Source organism: Harpia harpyja, chromosome 9 (assembly GCF_026419915.1).
Source record: "Harpia harpyja isolate bHarHar1 chromosome 9, bHarHar1 primary haplotype, whole genome shotgun sequence".
In the NCBI taxonomy this organism is placed as follows: Eukaryota; Metazoa; Chordata; class Aves; order Accipitriformes; family Accipitridae; genus Harpia; species Harpia harpyja.
The window spans coordinates 40985989-41006601 of NC_068948.1; the positions used below are offsets into that span (position 1 = coordinate 40985989).

At 44.0% G+C, this 20613-nt stretch overlaps 1 long non-coding RNA gene across 1 annotated transcript in view; it reads right to left on the reverse strand.

Moving 5' to 3' along the window:
* LOC128145502 (uncharacterized) overlaps positions 1-18751 on the reverse strand; it is a 188940-nt gene extending 170189 nt beyond the window's left edge. Inside the window, exon 1 of the long non-coding RNA XR_008236495.1 lies at positions 18493-18751. This is a non-coding gene — a long non-coding RNA (uncharacterized LOC128145502). The remainder of the gene's footprint in view (positions 1-18492) is intronic.
* Positions 18752-20613: the final 1862 nt, after the last annotated feature.

Here is a 20613-nt window from a genome sequence, read left to right on the forward strand (position 1 = left end):
TAATAACCCATACAGATACATAGCAGGCTAATCCTCTTCAGGTATAGCTACATTTTTCTATGCAAAGCTATCAAAGAAAGGTAGAAGAAGCCAAGAAAGACCTTTTAAATCTTCTGAGTGCTCTTTTCCAGCACGGAGTCACCAGGTCACCATACAAGATGGTGCTGTAAATGGCAAGTGCCAGAGATCCCAGGTTCTCATACAAGCTGAGGATGCAGAAACTCATTCAGCAGCACCTAAGTGGCACAGACAGTTTATCACTGTTCCCCTCTTTGCTATTCATTGTGCTTTTACATTTCTATGAATGAACTTTCTGCATAAACAGCAACTGTCTTGTTCTCAAGTCAGCACAGCCTGCTGAAGAACATACTACAGAGCTCCATTCTTACAAGGAGACATTATTATTTGTCCTTACATTCCTTACATGTTCCTATTTGGGACTGAAAGAATGAAGTTGCATTTCACCTGCAGAAATGTTTAAATGCAGCCACATGCTTTTAAGCATATCTTGACATTATGCCTGTAATGCAACTCTCCTATTTTAACTGAATCCATTTAAAAATATTAAATAGTAGCTTTTTGTTATTTTAAAAGTAGAACAATTGTACTGACTACAGAAGGATGATAATAAAACAGTAGTTCTATTACAAGTGTGTTGCAAATGCTTTAAGAATATGCTGCAAAGACAACTATAAATCTTCAGCATTTGCCAGAGACGGGTTTAAGTAATGAAGTAACTCAAATGAAACAATCCCACTGACTTCAGCAGGGCCAAGTTTTCAGTCCAGGTCTTATTGAGATTGGGTCCTGTACACATCACACACAGCTGAGCCAGAGCTACAGACAATCCTGATCATCTTCCAGCCACATCTGAAGAAACGCAACTCCTGCCTTCTGTTCTAAAAGTACGAGAAGACAGGCACTTGGGAGACTGTCATTGAGGGGGGCTGATTCAACCCACCCTTAGGTTACCAAGGAACTGAGTGCCTGGCACAGATACAGCACCTCTGGACGTAAGTCAAAAAGAGTATGAAAACACAAGAGGAGGAGCTGACTCAAAAATCTGCTTTTCCTAAGTAATATTGTGCTGGGAAGCACCTCCTCTCCTCTGTTCCCAGCATTTTGAGGAACAGGAGGCTTTTGGAAATCAAAATCAGTCTGTTCACTACTCATTTGGGAGCCAGGGCAGGGACACACACTGCAGCACTCTGGCTGCAACGATGGTAAGATGATGATTCCTTTGCCTCTCCACTCTCTTGAACGTGTCTGCTATGAATATGACAGATTACAGCCACAGAGGGTTGAGACACCTTTGGCCAATAAGCACTAATCCAGGGGGGAATCAAAACATTTCTTCTTTAGAGAAAAAAAAGAAAAAGATGACTGAAGCAAGCATTTAATATCTAGGATACTGTAAAGTCCTATGTCCTCATATATCCCTTGAAGGCTGTAGGCACATAAAGGTATCTATGTACCACTTACATCAACAAGCATGTTTAATGTCATGAAGCAGGCACAAAAAGCTCGTAGAGATAACAGCAGCAGGAAAAAACAAATGTTTAGGTCCAGCATAATAAATACAAATACTCAAACAGACACAATGAAGACCTTCAGCCATGTTTGTGCACACATGCACCTTCACTGCCCCCCCCCCCCGCCCTTAACAGAAAACCCTCTCTTCTCCATTTGTCCTTTTCTCGCTCTTGTTCTTGGGATTGCAAACATAGCCTAGCAAATGGCCATTTCAGGCCAGAGCACCCCTCTACGGTGTGATGTTTTACTCCTTAAAGGTGTTAAAACATAACGCGTGCAAGGAGGGGTTCAGCTCACATGGGAACAGGGCACTGACACTTGCAAACACTGGTGAAGGAGAAAAAGGGGCTTTCCAGTCCTGCATACCCCTGCAGTTACAAGCAAGAGGCTGGTAGTGTGGGAAAGCTTGTCACGCTCTGTAATTATGCACAGAATACGTCAGGTACTAGCAGTACAACAGCACCAACTTGCTTTGAGTTGGTTATCTGAGTGCAAGACCCTGTTGCTACGACTGCACTAGAAAAGCAAACTGGCTGAAGTCAGGTTACAGATTACTCCAAGTTCAGAAACAGCCCTCCAGATTCTTCATCTATCAGACATAAGAGCAGCTTCCTTCTATAACCAGAGCATACAAAGCCCCAAATCCTGCAAACCACTGGCACCACATGAAAGCTTTGTACACAGCCTGCTAAACGGCCTCCTCAACACAGTGAACTCAGACTGTAGTGTCCATGAACAGTTTTTTTTCATCTGCACTAGGAGCAGGGATTGTATTTCTTTGCCTGTTGATGCTTGGAGTGGGCCAGCCTAGCCCCTGCAGCTGCCAGCCAGAGCCCAGACACTGGCCACTCCTCACACTTGTTCATGCCAGACCAGAAGCTGCTACTGCAGGAAGAGGTGGCAGAGATGCTACATTGCTGACACGTGTGCTCCTGAAGCATGCTGTATTTGATTCCCTGCATATAAAGGGTCTGTTTTGCAGGCTGGCTGTTATCTGCTCCTCCAGACAGCTGTCCATGAACCAAAGTTTGGGAGTCTGTCTTGACCATGCTGCTCAAATCTGAATTAGCAACCTAAGGTTGCAAGGCCAATTACAAAGGGATTTTTCTGCTGGGTTTCTTAAAATTAAATCACAAGCAAAAAAATGCAGCTTAGTCCTTCAAAAGCTGCAATTTGCTAAGGCCCTGAGGGCGTTTTGGCAAACTCTTCACAACTTCACTCAAATATTATCTACCTCTCTGTGCTGCCAAATTTCAAGATAAACTTCTGTTCCACAGACCCCCTAATGTCAGTATGAGCCTGGTAGCAAGACTGCAGTCTGCACGCCTAGGTATGCAAACCAGGTCAGACAGCTCAGTTCTTCCTACCACGGCCACTGGGACTGCTCAGGTCAGGAGTAGGAAGAAGACAAGAGACTTTTCGTGAGTTGATGGAGGCTGAGGAGCTGGGGTAAGTAGGTGCCCAGAGTTCAATGTTCGAATGATATAAAGCTTGCTTGCCTTTCAGAGCTCTGCCATTTCACCATGCAGTTCTTGTCCTCGGCACTCACTAACGTTAGTTCCAAACTAAAGAGCACTTCTTTGTGTTCTGCATAACAAGGACCTCCCTTTACCAGAAGAGAGATATGCCCTTGTGCTTTCACTTACAAAGTTTTCCATACAACCCCGTTATTCCTGTGATGCCGGGACTTGTTTTACGGCAGGAACTTTAGTGCTTCCTACACGCCTGTCATCCGCCTGGGACCCTGGAAATGCGAAAGCCTCAGAAAACTCTGGAAATATAATCCTTTACTGTATAATTCTCATCTTTCACAACACACATTTTCTCTAAACTTTCTCGCCCCAGAAGCATCACACGCTTTCCAGTTTCATGCTACTTCTACTTAAGTTCTATTTTGCGACCTCTAATTTTTGTAGGTAATCAGGATTAGCTCAAAATTCATTAATGCTTTCACTATTATAAATAACTATGTCATCCAAAGTGTTTTTATTTTCCTTTCCAAATCTAACTCTCATTTCAAAATAGGTCATTTAAATTCAATTTCTGTAAGTTGCATGCTGAACTCCTTATGCCTCTAGTATTATCTAATGAATCTGCATTGGTTTTGCACCAAATCCACATAGGAATATGTTAATAAGCTTCACGTACAAGCATTTCAGTTCTCAAATTCCCCTTTGTGTTCCCTTTTACTTTTATAGTGACTATAATCACTCTACGTGAAAAGGAGAGCCCCAGTTCACACAGTGGGACTTGCTCTGGCACAAGCCAGCTTTGGAGATGATATGAGTACAGACCGAGAGACAGCTTTGAAGATGACGTAAAACATTGAGGCTGTATTAGAAGTAGCTGTATCTTCTTATTGGTAAATCCCACTCCTTTTTTCTTGATAAATGAGGGCTGCTTCCTTCTATGAAATGGTCACTGCACAACAAAACAGTGGCAGAACAGCTGTGAGCCTCCTCTGGTTATGCCCCCTAACTTGTCTTAAATGTCTCTTTTAAAGCAAAGAGGGAGGAGACAAACATATCCAGACCTTTACACCAAAGAGGGAGGAGACAAACATATCCAGACCTTTACACATTCTCTAAACACGTGTGTAATGTGCAACCCCAAGACATATGCACGCACTCACCTATGACAGCAACATTCAGAAAGCCAGTGTTTATTCTCTCCACATTCTCTCCTATTTTCCAAACGATGGAAGATTTAAAGTTTCTAATTTTTTCCTTTCCCTTGATGAAGGATTTTCACTTTCTTAACCCCCCAGGGAGGCAGAGTCACAGAAACAGCAGCAGGGCATTGTAAATCTTTGAAACTAATAATTATTAAACACATAAATCTACTTAATGCATAGAGCCCCCAAAGACACTGACTGGATAATATGAGAGAGAGACCCGCACATAGCAAAAGGGCCTTGCCATCTTTCCAGACATGAGGCTGGAACTATATTTCAGTGACAAGGCTTCATTTGCCAGAACCCTGGAAACCCTGGGCTTCCAGCTTTTCATTCCACGCTACCAGCAGCTCAGCTGGAGTCCCTGGCAGGAAGCTGTAAGCAGAAGCTGGAAACCAGACCTTCTGAGTTGTTTCAATGACCACAACTCCCCATCCATGCCAAGCCCTTAGCAATTTTGGGCCCCTGAACAGGAAACAAGGGAACTGCCATGCCCAAGGCAATAGCAGAGACCCCTGACTCGGGGCTCTACAGACTCCCTGCTGCAAGCTTGGATCAGATGGTGCCAATGCTGGTCTCGTGCACTAGTGCTCAGAGGGCTCTGGCTGAAGGAAGTCTCCTCCCTCAGCTTCACAGCACCTGGTTCCCTCTCAATCCTTCAGGACCGAAGACAAAGCTGTGCTAACCTGCTTGATTTTCTACCAGGCCAAAGCAGGTACTTCCCTCTCACAAAAAAAAAAATGGCCTGGGTGCCAAGCATGAGATTTAGGACAGGTGGGTTTGAGATACAGAGTTTGCCTCCACCAATACTCTGGGAAAATGGGGAACAAGTGCCACACCCTCTGACAGGAAGCAGCTTCTGTGCTAGGCACAACAATGTGGTAATGTGGCCAAAGAACAAGCACCCTGCAGCAGCCATGAGAGAATTAGTCTCATTCACTGCCGACCTGAGGCTAGAAGGAAGGGTGGCAGACCTTTACAAGTTGCATCTTCCCATTATGGTTCCCTTTTTCAGTCCCCAAGCCCACTGCTTCTGCACATTTAACTACAGTAGCCTTTTGCCAGGGAATGCAGTTGTTGCCTTTCTAATTTATCCGTTTTCGCTAGCAGTTTTTTGGCCTCCAGCAGGCAGCAACAGATTTCAGCGAGCACCTTTGCCTTGCAGTTTTCAAAATGGTATCTGGTGTGATGCAGCAACTGTTCTCTATGCCAGAAATCTTGGAAGTAGCATCTCTGCATATCTCCTCCTCTTTCCCCACCCCCCAAAACAAAGGAAAAAGCAAAAGCCTGCTCTGAGGAACAACCCTCCTATTGACTTTGACAAGATGTAAATAGATCTGCAAGACTCTAGCTGGAGATGGGGATGAGGTAAGAGTCTCACGCGAACCAATTCAGTACCTGAACACTGGGGGCATGTCCTGCCTGTGACTCGCATATTTTGCCATAAAAAAAATTAAAATTAAAGTGTGATCACTCTGTGCCTGTTGTCAGTTATGACTTAAGCTACTGCCAGGTTCTCATCAGGTCTGTGACCACCACACTTGCAAAACAACAAATCTCATTACAGACTTGGCTTTTCTCTCCATACATCAATCCACATCCACTCCATTCATGTGCCAGGTACACAAGTTCAGAGCAGAGTTGTTGTTAAATGGACTTTCCTAAAAACCAAACATCTTTGTTTCATAAGAAAAAGTTTGGTATCTACTTAGAAAAAAACCGTTGGATTCTGATTTTACAGTAGGAATTACTGGTGAATTTACAAATATATTTTACTATTTGGCTCACAAAGAAAAATTAAGATTGAGATGCATTAAGAAATGTGATACCTGTCTCTATCATCAGCATGTTCCAAATGATCCTAGGGAAAAAAAAAATTCTAATGTGTAAAATTTAGTGTGCCTTAGTATTTGTCTAATTTTGACCACAAGTACTATGACATCTCTATAATAGTAACAAATCTGTACCCCTACAACATAGAGTTAGGTATTTTTGGGATGGTTTTCCATTCCTTCCTTTATTTGGATTCCTTTAAAAGTTTTATCTCAATTCTGAATTCCCTGGGTATGCACACTTCTGGAATGATACATATTGCAATGTTTTACTCTTAAATTACTGATATATTGTCTCAACTTCAGCTCCATTTTAGCACAGACTTTTCCTGCGATTATGATTCTGAATGTAGATCCAAATTTTGCATCTGAGGACTGTCACTTGCTATTTGCAATAAAGAGAAATATCAAGAACATAAGATGCTCTAAGCAGAACTGCACTTAGAAAAAAGCTACCCATGGGACTTTGGTAAATCTTAAAAAAACAGTGTAGGAATGTGACAGTGAGGTCTAGGATATCAAAATTCAAATATGTTTGATGAAGAATTTGAGCAGAAGATTGGACAAGATGACCTTTAGCGGTTTCCTCTAACTCAAAGTATTCTATGATTTATGAGAATATCTTCTCGCTTGGCCATTAGAGAATTTGTTCTGTCTATTATTTATTTCTCTGCCTATCACTCTTCTCATCTCAGCAGATGGAAACCAATAAAATGTTCCATGTTGTTCTGAATCCCACCACTGGAGAAGTTCTAGATGGTCTGGAGCGGGCGCTCCTGTGTCTGTAATGGAAACATGCTGACTGCAACTGACTGCACTTTGAACAGGCAGATCAAACGCTGTGAGTGACAGGTTGAGAAAATGAAACAATCATCTCCACATTTTGTTGTAGGATTTTTTTCCAAGAAAATATGAAAGTGAAATGTGGTGGACAGGTCCAAGGAGACTGAATTTAATCCGCTTTTGAAGTTGTTTGTGGATCGCAAGAAAAAATGCGAAAAGGATTTTTGGACAGATCTCCTTCTATTTTGCAAGCTAATGGAATTTGCTGAAACAAGACCACCAGCTGCTTTGCTTATAATAGTTTGCACTAAATTTCAATACATTCATTTCCTTCTAATAGGTGCTGGCTCTATTCCATACTGAAGATGGGTCTTGTCCAGTGCTCCAGATGCAAACACCCCTTTACCCTAATGGCACTCAAAATCGGAGGTTACATTTTTCAATACAGAAAGTTCGATGAATGATACAAACCCCTCAAATCAATGACTTCTACCTTCTGAGTGTGTGCAATGAGATCTTGATTGGAATTCTGAAAAATAAATCATGAATTTCCTGTGTAGGAATGGGCAAGATAAGAAAAAAAAATTTTTTTTTTTTAAAGCATTTCTAATGTCTATTTTTAAGCAAACATTTCTTGGAAGTTTGAAAATGTTCAGATCCTTCTTTCCAAACCATCCATTACTTATCAGCTGGTTTCCTGAGAAAACAAGTCTTACATAATCCTGCTCTATGTGTAAGTACATGTTTGTGCAAGTCTCCCCATTAATAATTGTGTGATTTGTTAATATTTATTATGATACCATACACTACATATTGTTTATTAGTTATAACTCATTGGCCAATGTCAACTAAATTTGACAGATATGGAGATCTCAAAGATACTCAAATCTGGTTTTAGCAAAAACTGGTTTTGCTAATTCTGCAGTTTTGCACATAATTACTCTGCATTTTTTACATATCTCTCTTTTCTGATTCAAGTCAAGACTGTCCATGAAAATACCTAGAACTGATGGGACTGTCAGTCTACTACCCTCTGTTGAGCTAGGGAGGCTAGCTAAGTTCTTATGCAAACGTAGCTTGACTAACCAAAATTTTGATGTCCATCCTCTTCTACTGATAAGCCCAGAAGAAAGCAGTGAAAATGATGAGAGCTTAAGCAAATCTGTTTTACAAGCAAAAATTACAGGAATTGATGTTGTTCAGTTTATACTCTTGAAGAATAAGGAAACCCTATGGAGAAATATGACAGAAGTACTCAAACACAGAAAAGGATGTGGCAATGGGAGGAGGGAATCTATTCTCCAAGTCCATGGTGGGTGCAATAAAAATGGATGCAAAATGAACCAAGGACAGTCCAGGTGAGACACCAAGAAGCCATCTCTTGTGGTAAGGAATAATGAAGCAATAGGACTGGACTGTCTGGGAGGCTGCAGAAGCTCTGTCCCTGGAGAGCTCTAAGAACAGGCTGGACATCTGCCAGGAGTGGCACTGGGAAAGCTGAGGCTGCCCTAGTCAGAAGAATAACTTTGATTCTCTTTTGAGATCCCTTCCAGCTCAATTTGTCTATGCTTCTGTAAGCAGCAGAGTGGGTTGGGAAAAGGAAAGAAAGGGAAGAAAGGAAGAAATAGAATAGTCAAGGCATTTAGAGAAGGAGAAGCAGGCCGAAGACTAGAAAATGAGATACATTATATGAGTCTAAGCAGCTTTTGTTTACTGCTGGAGAGAGAACTGAACAAGAATACTCCCTCATGCTACATGCAACCACAGTTGCAGCCAGCAAGCCTATTCCAGTGCGGGATATGGAGCCCAGAGCTATCAATCGTCCTCTTCGTTGCCCTCCAGCCTTATACCAAAAGCTTCATTCTGCCTGTACAGTACAGGGATACCCTGAGAATCTCTGTCATCCTTCATCTGAAATGTGTCACTGTGTCCCGAAGTCACCCTTCCTAGGCTCTGAGCTGGTCTCCTAGCAAGCTGTGAGCAAACTCCACAGAAAATGTCATTGGAGTCTCCAGCTATAACACACGGAGAAAGTAAAGACACAATTTGGGACCTACAGAAACTGAGTTTAGGTTCCAGTTCTGCCACCCATCACTTGCAGCACCATAGAATCATTTAGGTTGGAAAAGACCTTTAAGATCATCAAGTCCAACCTCAAACCTAACACTGCCAAGTCCACCACTAAACCATGTCCCCAAGTGTCACATCTACACACATGTCTTTTAAATACCTCCAGGGATGGTGACTCAAATGCTTCCCTGGGCAGCCTCTTCCAGTGCTTGACAACCCTTTTGGTGAAGAAATTTTTCCGAATATCCAATCTAAACCTCCCCTGGCACAACTTGAGGCCATAACTATGCTGTAACCACTCTGCACTCTAGGCCCCCATCGGGAACCTGGGCACAATATTTCTCGGTGTGAATAGGTGATGTGAGCCCAAACTCACAAACCTCTGGAGATGCCTTTGGGACTCCTGGAGTGAAAGGCCTCTGTAAATGCTCCAGGAGCACGTTTTGCACATCAAGATGCTGCCACCTAATGGCAAGAGAGGACGAGCAGCACCTGGGTAAATCGCCGACTGCCATTTGCAAGCTTGCAGAGGCCTGGGTTTTCTTTGCAGACGTAGATGCCTTGAATTTAGCCTAACTCTGCCAGAAATCCTATTCACTCTCCCCCCACTGCTGCACTTTCTAGTGGGCACACGGATCCCTGAATACCATCCTCCCCACACTGTTATTTACTAGTCACACAGTAAGTCATCGTTATTGCCTCCAACTCTGTCCCTTCCACACATCCTAGCCAGTAAAACTTCCCCTGCCGTGTCACATACACATTAAATATCCATCCCTGTGATCCACGCATGATCGATCTCCCAGTCCCACATTACAGTCATGATTAACCTTCTCCCACTACGTCACATATTCAATACACCTCCTTTGCCTCCTTCACTCAGACAAAATGAATCTCCTTAGTATTGTCAATAATAATTTTCTTTATATCCTGCATAACAACATAAGGCAACCTGACAGAGCACTCAGGCAATAATTCAATCTTAGCTTCCCGCCGACGTTCATTAAACTGAATATAACTTCACCAGAGCTGCCACTGAATTATACCCTCATATCCTTGTGGGAATTGTATATTATTCCCCAGGGAATAGCAGCAATGCAGCTGAAGATGAAATAATTCGTTTTAAAAACCCCAGGATTGTATCTGATAGCACATTATTTCTTCATCTCATTACTCATTTTGCATATTAGTAATTAGCAGAGGTTATTTCCTCCATTCCCCCCACCTTTTTGTTTCATTTCATGTCTGATAACATTAATCCATGGGAGATAAGATGCTGCAAGATTTTAATACAGCTGAAATGACTAAGATCTTCACTAGAGGCAGGCAAACCCTGCCTGCCCAAAATTCAAATTCATTTTGGCAAAACCCAAAAATCATTCCTCAACACTCCCCCTGTATTTTGGCCTCTGCCCCTTCCCCCAGCAAATGAGCCTTCCCTGGCCCTGCTGTGCAGCTGGATGGTGCGAAGCTCAGGTGGTCTCTGTGCTGACATTGTCGTGCTGCTCCGACTGCTGCATCTCCGGCCTGAATTTCCCTTGCTTGCTTTTGAAGAGAGTCTTATGATTCACCCAACCCTAACAATAAGCACAAGATTTTTCCCAGTCCACAGTGGTTTCTTGTGAGGGCTTTGGAAGCTATTCTGTGCTGCTGCTGTGCCGGGGATGGGGAGAGTTTGCGATGTGCCACAGAGGCTGTACCGGTACACAATTAAAAAAAAAAATTTTAAAAAATCCAAAGAAATGCAACTGAAGTTGTCTTATGCCTTGTGCCACTTCCTCTAGTCTCCCTGGCCTTGGAGGAGTTTCCTTTAGCCAGCAGATGTGACCCCATTTCCTACAAGAGGACTATGTTGCCTTCAGCAAGATGGCCACCAGTCACAAAGCAACTAGGAACCACTCTCTAACACGCAGGCATCAGCCACGATCACAGAACTGTTTCCCAATCTCCTCCAAAGCAAATGGGGCTAAAGAGCCCGTCGATGGCTCTGCCGGGCAGTGAACAGCAACCACCAGGCTCAGCCTTTCACTTCTTTTTCACGGGCTGTCTGTTCCTGCGGTATTTGGGGATGGAGCCCAAACATTCCCCCCACGTCACTCTCCCACTCCTGCACACGTTGCCTGCTGTTAAACCTTATCCTGCTGAATACCATGTGTTTGATATTAATTACATGTCCAAGCCCCATGAAAGTCATTGAAATTTAATGAGATGCAGGGATGGAACCACTGAGCCAATGGCATTCATTAAGCGTTGCCATGGAGATCAGTTTGCCAGGCTTGACCCACATTAAGTGCCACTGGTCACCTCCCAAACAGACAAAAACATGAAATTAAAAAAAAAATTGGAGCCAATTCCTGAGGGGTCTGAGCACTATGGGCTCTGACGGCCTTCAGTCAGTGCAGCTGGGGCTCAGCAGAGTTCAGCACATGGCCCATGGCTCTGTCAGGGAATGGGGCTCTAACAGAAGTCAGGAGGTGCTCCTGAGTGGCATCTGCAACAAGGAGGAAAAAACCCACAAACTCACTGACACAAAGAAGCCAGGGAGTTCTTTATACTTCCCTTCCACCCCTACAAGTGGTGCAGTTGAACAGGGCTGTCGCTTGAAACACATTTTGTGCTCTGTTTCCAAAATGATGCTGTTTCTAGCAAATATTGGTATTGTGGCTCTGAGTTCAGGGAGATGGGGTGAGAGAGCGAGAGATGGGGGTGGGGGGGAGAAAAGAGGTTGTAACTCAGCATGGAAATACTAAGATGGAGAAATTTTAAAAGAGAAAGCTTCAGTGAGATCCAAGGATGCTCTGCAATACGGGACCTGCACAGGGGTTGGGGAAAGCTAATGTTACTTCCTGGCTCAGCCAGAGTCTCTGCACAGCCTTGGCCAAATCGCTTACTTGCTATCTCCCCCATTCCCCCTCTGCAAAATCAAGGTCACAACATGTCCTTCTTCCTACCCTTGTCTACTGAGATAGAAGCCAAATCAAAGCAGAAAGTGTTCTGCCTGTGTGCTTTTCTTGTGCTTAGTGAAAGGGGCAGCCTGACCTCAGACAGCTCTTTGTAGTCTCTCAGTATAAATAATAATAACAAACCAGAATTAATTAACCAGCTCACCAATCTGTCTACTTTCAAGCCCACCAGTAATCTGTAAGAATCAGACTAAGATACAGCTGCAGGAGTAGCTGGGTGGTGGTGGTGGGGCAGCAGGGGAAGGCAGCAGAAGGCCAGCTGCGCAGTGGTGCACACACAGCTCTGACACCCAGGCAGTGTCTTTATGTCCCAAGTAAATCCGGTGCCATTACAGAGCAGCCCCTTACACAGAGCTTGCTGCAGGTGATACAGTACAGCAGCAGCAGAGCCGCCTCTGATTCCCAAACATCTTTTAATATTTTAGTTTTCAGCCTTAGTCCAAGCACTTACATATCAGCAAACACACACAACTGTCACATCCCAAGTTCTAAAAGGGAACCTACAAGAACATGGTAGTTTAAGCCAGGCTTCTCTGAAATGAAAAATGCCCTCATCACAAAGGCGAAAATGTAAGTTACAATTTATAAGGCAACTAACCCCTAAGCGCAGAGGCCATCCTTTGAAGCACAACCCAAAAAAACAGAGAGAAATTGCAACAAACTTATCTGAGTACATCTGGTTCACCTAACCCATCTGCAGCCCTGGGAAAGAACCCCATTGCCAAAAATGGCTGAAACCTTATCCTTACAGCCTACGGGGGTTCAGATAATTATATCTGACATGAAAACTTGTAGCACATACAAAAAAACTGGAGAGGGAAGAAAAGGTCAACTGTATAAAGATGCAATCACTGTGGAAGGGGCCAAGTTACAGCATGGTGAGCTGTTTAAACAGCCAAGATAAATAAGATACAATTAGGGTTACATTGGCTCACCCTTTTGAGATCCCATATGTGGGTGTATGAACCTTAAAAAAAAAAGGGCCAAGTTATCAGGACTGGCTGCTTATTTAACTTGGCCCATTTCAAGGCTCAGCCTGTTCTAACTTCATCCCATTTTTGCAGCAAACATCCCATTTCCAATATTTTTATACTTGTCAAGCGCTTTCTGATCACATCTCTCTTCTTTTTATTGTTTTCATTAAAAAGAGAAAAGTGCTGAGAAAGGGAAGCGAATCTGAACCCAGGGCCTCCTACACCAAAGTCAGCAAACCTTATCCCTTTGTGCCAGCCAGCCTAGGGTCTTTGGTCAAAAATGAAAGCACAAGAATTTCCAGCGTGTTTAATTACCAACCACAGGGAGCCTGGTACAGCCCCACAAATGGAATAACAACAGATTGAAGCTGGCAAAGGAAAATCAACTGAAAATATTTTGTGGAAGGGCCACGGAGTTGAAGCCCACTTCTGGAAGGATGCAGAATTTCATGGGAACACGATGTCGGCATTCAAAGCCTGGCTCCTGCAGAGCTCCTCAGATTCACTCCTTAGGATCAGCAGTCCCCAGCCTCTGCAGAGATTCAGAGACAAATCGAGTGTTTTTACATAGCTGCCACACTGAAAGGGGCTTGTGTGCAGCAGTAAGGTTAATGCAGAACACTTGTTATAGCTCTGTCCTTTTCAATGCACTTTATAAACAGTTAGAAACTCTAGTTATGTATTAACATAGTTGTTACCAATCAGGGTATTTGAGATGCTTCCTGCTACCTTAGTATTTATTACCAACACCACCACTGAAACAGACAGGAGACTGACTCCATCGCCTACTTTAGCCCCTATACGCCACTCCACCGGTGCATTAGGAACAATTTCTGCAAATCTTTGAAGTGTCGTCTTCATTCATGTATGAGAGTACCTGGTTACATGACGGTGGGAGGACCATGGTGACAACCATTTAGGGCACAGATCACAGAGCAGGAGGGAGGCCATAGCAATACAATGCAAATGTGTGAGCTATACCCTAGCCACAGGGAGCAGAGGAAATAATCAGTGGTGCAAATCTTTTGTTCAGCATCTCGGATTTAACAAGTCTGTTAATGTTGTGCACATAGCAATGGGATGAGATTTCCTTCCTACATGCACACAGTTAGTCTGCCATGAGCAGCCCTAAAACAACTTTAGCAACATGCTACTGTGGACCCCAGGAGGGTATGTAACACCACAGGTGTTCTCATTTTGGTAACTCAAATCCACTGAATATCTCAAGTTCCAACAGCTCTCCAACACTTTCATACACAACAGAACAGACAAACTCATTGGAAAATGTATTCAAGAGTAGTTCATCTTACCGCAGCACAAAGAGCTATGGGATGTGAACCCAGACAAGTTCACAGTGTGGCTGGTGATGAATAAAGCAGCACAGTCAGCTAACCTGCAGTTTTGCAGTGTGGCTATCTACAACAGGCCAAGGAGGATGCGAAGACAAAAAAAAGCCATTAATTCTGCAGCAAAGACATACTGTAAAAGGCAGACTGATATGTATGAAGCACTGTATGCAGAATCACACCATGCATGCGCTGGCCCTGTCACTGTCACAGCAGTGCTCTGCAGGACAGCACAGCCCCTCTGCTGGCTGTCAGTTCGGCAAGCACCTGCAAATATTACCGCCAGAATTGGAGCCCCAGCACAACATTGCTTGGTTTTCCATGCAGGGTTCCAAATCATTAAAACTGGGTGAAAGTACTGCTAAATGAACATTTTGTTCATTGCACGCTGTCTTTCAGCAAGGTTCATTAAATTTATAAAGTTTTCTGTGTTTTATGGAAGAGCAGATCTGCCTCTTTCTCTAGCATTCACTGTCACCTGTTCCACTCTGTGGAGTCTTGCTCCTTTATCAGATTTGTGTCTCTGCACCTGATTTCAAGAAGCTGCCTGGTGACTAGGTAAGAGCTTTGCCCTGCCTGTAAAAATGTGTTGTTTTAACACACAGTGGCTTTCCTTCTGGGTGAAGGGCAAAATTCTCATCCCCTGTGCACCAAAGCAACCCCCAGAAGACAAGTGGGAGTTTGCTATCAGTAAAGCATGGATAGTAAAGACAGACAGGCTGGGAAAGGCTCATGGAGCATTTCAGAAAAAAAGCGTGACTAAGGCACTAACTGTCAAACTCTCTGTGCCAAGCTCTAAGAGGCCTCAGCCTGGGACTAGAGCTAGATATGCACATCTGCTGAACTCCTCTGTACCTGGCATGTCTTCCTGGGCCACAGGCATGCTCAGACAGGCTGCCTTACTGCAGCATGGCCAAACACTGTCCACTTCCCTTGAGCTGGGGGCACCTGCTCACCCAGTTCATCCCACAGCCCAGCAGGATGGAAGTGCCCATGAGTTTTTAATGGCAGTGCCAGGTTCAAGTGTTCCTGTTACAACAGGTACTGCCCATTGATCCGGGAGGAGAAAAGCAGAGATAAAGGAGCTGAAAAGGTCTGAGCCAGAGAGCAGCGTACAATGAGGCACCCCAGGCTGCTGGAGGCCCTCCAGGGCCATCTGGCCCTAACAGCAGCACCAGCCTCCCCCTCCCTCCCACCACACACTCCCCCCTCCTTCTCTGGCAAAAAGGCTGGCTCCTTCCAGTTGTGGGGAGGGGCAATTGCCATATGGGCTTGTGGCTGGGAGACTGGACGGACACCCAATATGGCAGACAGATGAAGGTGGAGATAAAGCCAAGCATGCCGGGGAAAAACATATACCCTCCCCACCTCCTTGCCTCCTCTGCCAGATATTTAGGAACCAACATCTCTGCCCTGTTTCATTAAACAGAGAAGACCTACCCTATTGCCAGCTGTCCCTGCTCCATGCCAGACAGGCATTTTTCTTCTGTTATGCTCCCCCCTCCTGCCCAGCACTCCCCAGAGCCACCGGCACAGGGACAGGGATGCAGCTCAGACCAACCAGAACAGAAGTACCCAGAGGAGGAACCCAGCCATGCAGCCCCTCTTCCCCTCTCCATTCATCACTGTCAAGCTGCAATAATTGAACATTTGCATCCCCAATTTCACACAGCCATCCCCCCAACTCCCTGCAAATTAGCAGTCCACCTATATTTACAGACCAACATGTCTGCTAGATATCTGCTTGTGGTGAAGGCTGCAGAGGGAGGGGGGAGGGAAGGGGGAGCAGAAGAACATGATGTTTCTGTCCTGCTGGTGCCTGACAAAAAGTTCTGACCCTGAGGCTGCCAGCAATACTGGGCTTCATTCTTTATGTTCCTCCATCCCATCCCACAGTGTAACACATCCAAGTGGTGCTACTGCTGCTGTTGGGAGTTTGTTCTGTTTGTTTGCATCGCTTACACTTTTATCTCCTTCCCCTGTGAGCCCTCATGGAGGTGTCTCCATTTAGTATGCAGGCCTGGTTGGCCAGTTGCCATAGCAATCCATTGCAGTCCTCATAATATTGCAGGAAGCAAGATCAAAAAAGCAGGATTGTAATAAAGAAAAAAAAAAAGGAAAGAAGGAGGAGGAAAGGCATCTCTCCCACTCCTCTTCTGCCCCACCGCACACACAGGCACTTTGCAAGACCACATCGTTTTAGGACTGGAGTGAAAGATGAACACAGTTTCAACAGCCACACTGCCAAAAAGCCAGATACCCACAGGGAAGAAAACAGGCATCACTCATTTAGAAGTGTGGCAGTATGCTCAGCGTGCACACAGCCTCCATTCCCTAGAACACTTTATACATCACCACTTCTTCCTCTGTTACATTATGTACTATTTGCCTGCAGACAAGGCTTTACCTAGCACCCCCTTATCCATACAGAGACACAACTCCTTTGCTCTAAGGACAGCTAATGTCTAAGCAGTACGTTTATTCATATTGCCCACCTCTGCTCAAGAGGGAGCAGCTCACAAGCTAGAGTTTGCAAAGGCTGATGTTGGCCCTCAGTGACTGGAGGCCAAGCGAAACAATCTTCTCCCTTTATTTCACTACAGCAATCTCATTTGCTGTTTTTCCTGGATGTGCTTGCGATGCCCGTTCAAATTAAGTCTATACTGCTGTACAAATAAGAAGTAACCCAGCCCTTTACACAGTGGCCTCCCAGATATATCAGCCAAATCACTATCATGTACAGCTAAGTCCCAGACAAAAAAGCCTTTGCTATGAGGGAGTTCAGCACAGGAATGTAACAAACACACACCAAAACATCCGATTTGACAACAGTTCCAAAACAAAGATTAGCATGCCTGGCCTTGGGGATGCTGCAGCTGATGCTTATGTCAGCAGAAAAGCTGTGTCAGTGCCTTTGGGTAACTGCTCTGACATGTGCTGCTAACCACATGCATACTATGGATTTGTGAGGTTATGAGGTACCTAAATGAAAGGAGAATACAGCCAGTGCTACCTGAAAAACAGACCTGGACTCATCACCAAGACCAGGCTCTCAGCCCTTGCCTCCTCTGAGCCCAGAGCCTTCACCCATGTCTTCCTTCACCTATCTTTCTCCTCCATTTTGAACATTGTGATTTACCTGCAAAAAATATTAAAAGGAGTTTTTTTTTTTTAATTTCACATTGTATGAGCAGCTTTAGGAAGCAAGTGGAGGAAGACTCCATCCCCAGTGGAGAGCACGTGGCTAACGGGTAGATTTAATTTATATGAAGCACACCGCTCTCTCGTAAGCCCTGCTTGGCATATTAAACTGGTGTCTTACATCTCCTTCCAGTGCCAGAAATATTCATTTCCCACATCACAAAGACCCATCCATGAATAATAATATTAATAATTAAGCGCCTGACTCTAGGGCTATACTTTGAGCATCATAACACTCTAATCATTTGCTTATCCCATGATAATTACACTCCTCCATCCTATTTCTATGCTCTGCCTTATTAGTTAACCATTTATTTGCTAGGGTGTTTCTTGAGACTCCACCCAAGTTTTCAGACCCCAAGTCTCACCTTCCTAGCAAACTGATGAGGTATGTGCTCCAGATTCAAAATTATTTCTTTTAAAAATGAAAGCTATTTGTGCCACCATGAAAAGCAAGGAAAAAAAAAAAATTCTAATAACTGCTACTACTTTTTAACCGCAGCATAGAAACAGCACTTTGGACTCCTTCCTTGGAGTCTAAGCAGCAGCATTCCCAAAGAGAGCAGTCCCAAGGTTCTGTGGACAACCGTCATTCCCGCCAGGCTCACAAAGAGGGGTGGGTCAGCAATACAGGGCAGTACGGATGTTCCAGCAACCTGTGTTACTACAGAAAGAGCCACACTCATTTCAGTTCCTTCCCAAACTGAGGAGAAGTAACCAAAGCAGTGGGAAGGGAGGAGGATGAATCTCTGCCACATAAAGCCAGGCAGATAATTCCAGGTAAGCTTGCTCAGCACTAGTGAGGAACTAGAAGCAATACAGCTGTGTTAATATGGCATTCTGCCTGGACTAATTAGGTTTTCTGAGAAGCATGGTCTATCTTGCACAGGCTTACCTGAAAAGGCCATTTTGTAAAGGGGTTGCTTAGTTCAGTGTTGTTTTTTTCAAGCCCATTCCTATAAAAATTATGGTCCCAGTTCTGCCATCTTTCCCATGCCATGTATAAGTACACTAGCTACCGCACCGATTTCAACCAAACGTACAGTTACATAGAACTCAGGACAAGAAAAGGCTTACTGACTGCTTTCACACACACTCCTTTGCTGTGGTACTTACCTTCCATGTTCTCCCCACCAAAGCCTGCAACTGCAGCACAGAAATCCAAGAGTCTCAACCATCTCCTTATCCATCTCCAATTCCTGCAAAGCCCAGCCACAAATCTGCCCCATGGAGAAAGTAGTCTCTGGACAGGCAAAGACTCCTCCTTACATTTAATCTCACAGCACACTAAGGCATCATTTCTGAAGGAGCTTCAGAAAGAGAGAAGGTTCATTAAAAGCAAGTGGATAGCAGTCTGCAAGGCCATCAGTAAGAAGAAAACAACAGCAGAGAAGCCAGAACAAAATGGGCAATAATAACGAGTACTTCAAAAGCAGAATATATCAAAAAGTTTAGCGTCAGCAAAGAGGGCTTAAGAAAATAACATGAAAGCAGCAAGACCACAAAAAAAGTTCTGATAAGACAAAAAGGCTGGTGTGTCAGGAAAGATCTCTAATGTTGGAAAAAACTACTTTTGTAATTGTTTCCAGCTCCACACAACAAACACAAAAAACACAAACCCTGGCTCTTATGGCTGAATTAAATCAGAGATTGGTGGTATGGCTTGTTTCTTTTGTCTGTTAAATAAAGTACCAAAAGAAACCTGTTTCTTGCTGATGTTCTCCCAAACCCGGGGAGTAAGAACACATCCAAAGATGATGGGATTCTACACGCTTACTTGGGTAGAACTTTAATTTATCAAAGAGTTACTAGTTACATATGGATGAAGACAAGTCAGATCCTGCAAACTCCAGTGATATAAATAACCTCTTCTGCAAAGCCTATTGAAATCAAGAACAGCTGAAAAGACTGGACGCCAATGCAGAATGATGCATTTGAAGAGACCACGCTTTGGCCAGCAATGAAACAAAGCGACAGAGGGAAGAAAAACTGATTTTTCAAGAAGACATGAAAATAAGAGAGGCCAGTTTTATAAAACTGTGACCTATCAGACTCCAGCACTGACACTAACAGACAAGTATCAGAGCAACTTCTAATCAGATTTCAGTGCCTTGAGGTACTGACATACACAGAGCTACCTCCCAGAAATTATTAACCCTGTTCATTGGTGTCATGTAGAGCACATTAGGTTTTATGAAGGAAGCAAATGCCCATACAGCTTGTGGTTCCCCACATCTCTAAAAGCAAGTCACACAACACAACTGCTCCTGTCTGGAGCTTTGCCTGGGGCTCACTCTGCACTAGAAAGCTGCACCGCTTTGTTATACCAAGATACCTACAAACCTCCCCAGCCAGGCAGACCTTGTCTTAAAGGCATTCTATGCAGATTTCACTATTCCTATAGGGAAAATGGGACAGCCACCTCTCGCAGCACTGCCCAGAGCACAGTGATATGCAGAGGCATGTTAGCCTTTTTTCCTCCTTTGCAACACCACCATGCTGCCCCTCCCCTCTTCTTTTTAGTCAAACAGCTGCACACTAAATGCCTGGAAGGACCTCGCAGGGGCTGCTGTTTCACACAGAAGCAAAATACCACCCATCAGCTGCAGCAAGTCAGAGCCCAGAGGCAGCAGCCAAGCGGGTGCTCACTGGAAGCAGCTGATGGCTGAATCTTGCCTTCCTGCAAGGCAATCACTCCTGGCTCCTCCTGAGTTCAGACAGTATCCTCATCTCCTCCTGCTTGGCTTGGAATATGGCCTCCTAATAACCTATATGTCACTATACCTGCCTGTGTACTATGACTTTTTACCACTGCAAGCACACCAGCAAAAAGTTATACTGCCTAACCACAACTAGCTAAATTATTAAAATTTCAAGTCAAGCCTAAGTCAAACTATTTAAAAAAAACCCAAACAAAACCAAAAAACCCCCCCAAACCAGAAATAGATACTTCAAATCATTGCTTTAACAGAGTAACACAGCCTTATCTGATGGTTTATGCAAACATACTAACACCAGAATACTTGCAATACTTCCTGGAATACTTTACTTATCTGGAATATTTGCTAACAATTTGCCACAACTGTTGACTTTGAGTGTTCTTTGTTGGAGTTCATTATCTGTCTACTGTGACTAATTGTCTAGATCGTGTTTCTGGATTTGCTGCTTGACTAGACACCTCCCAGAATCAAAATCAGCCTTCGTAGTAGCTATTGACTATTTCAACGTGAGTACTTG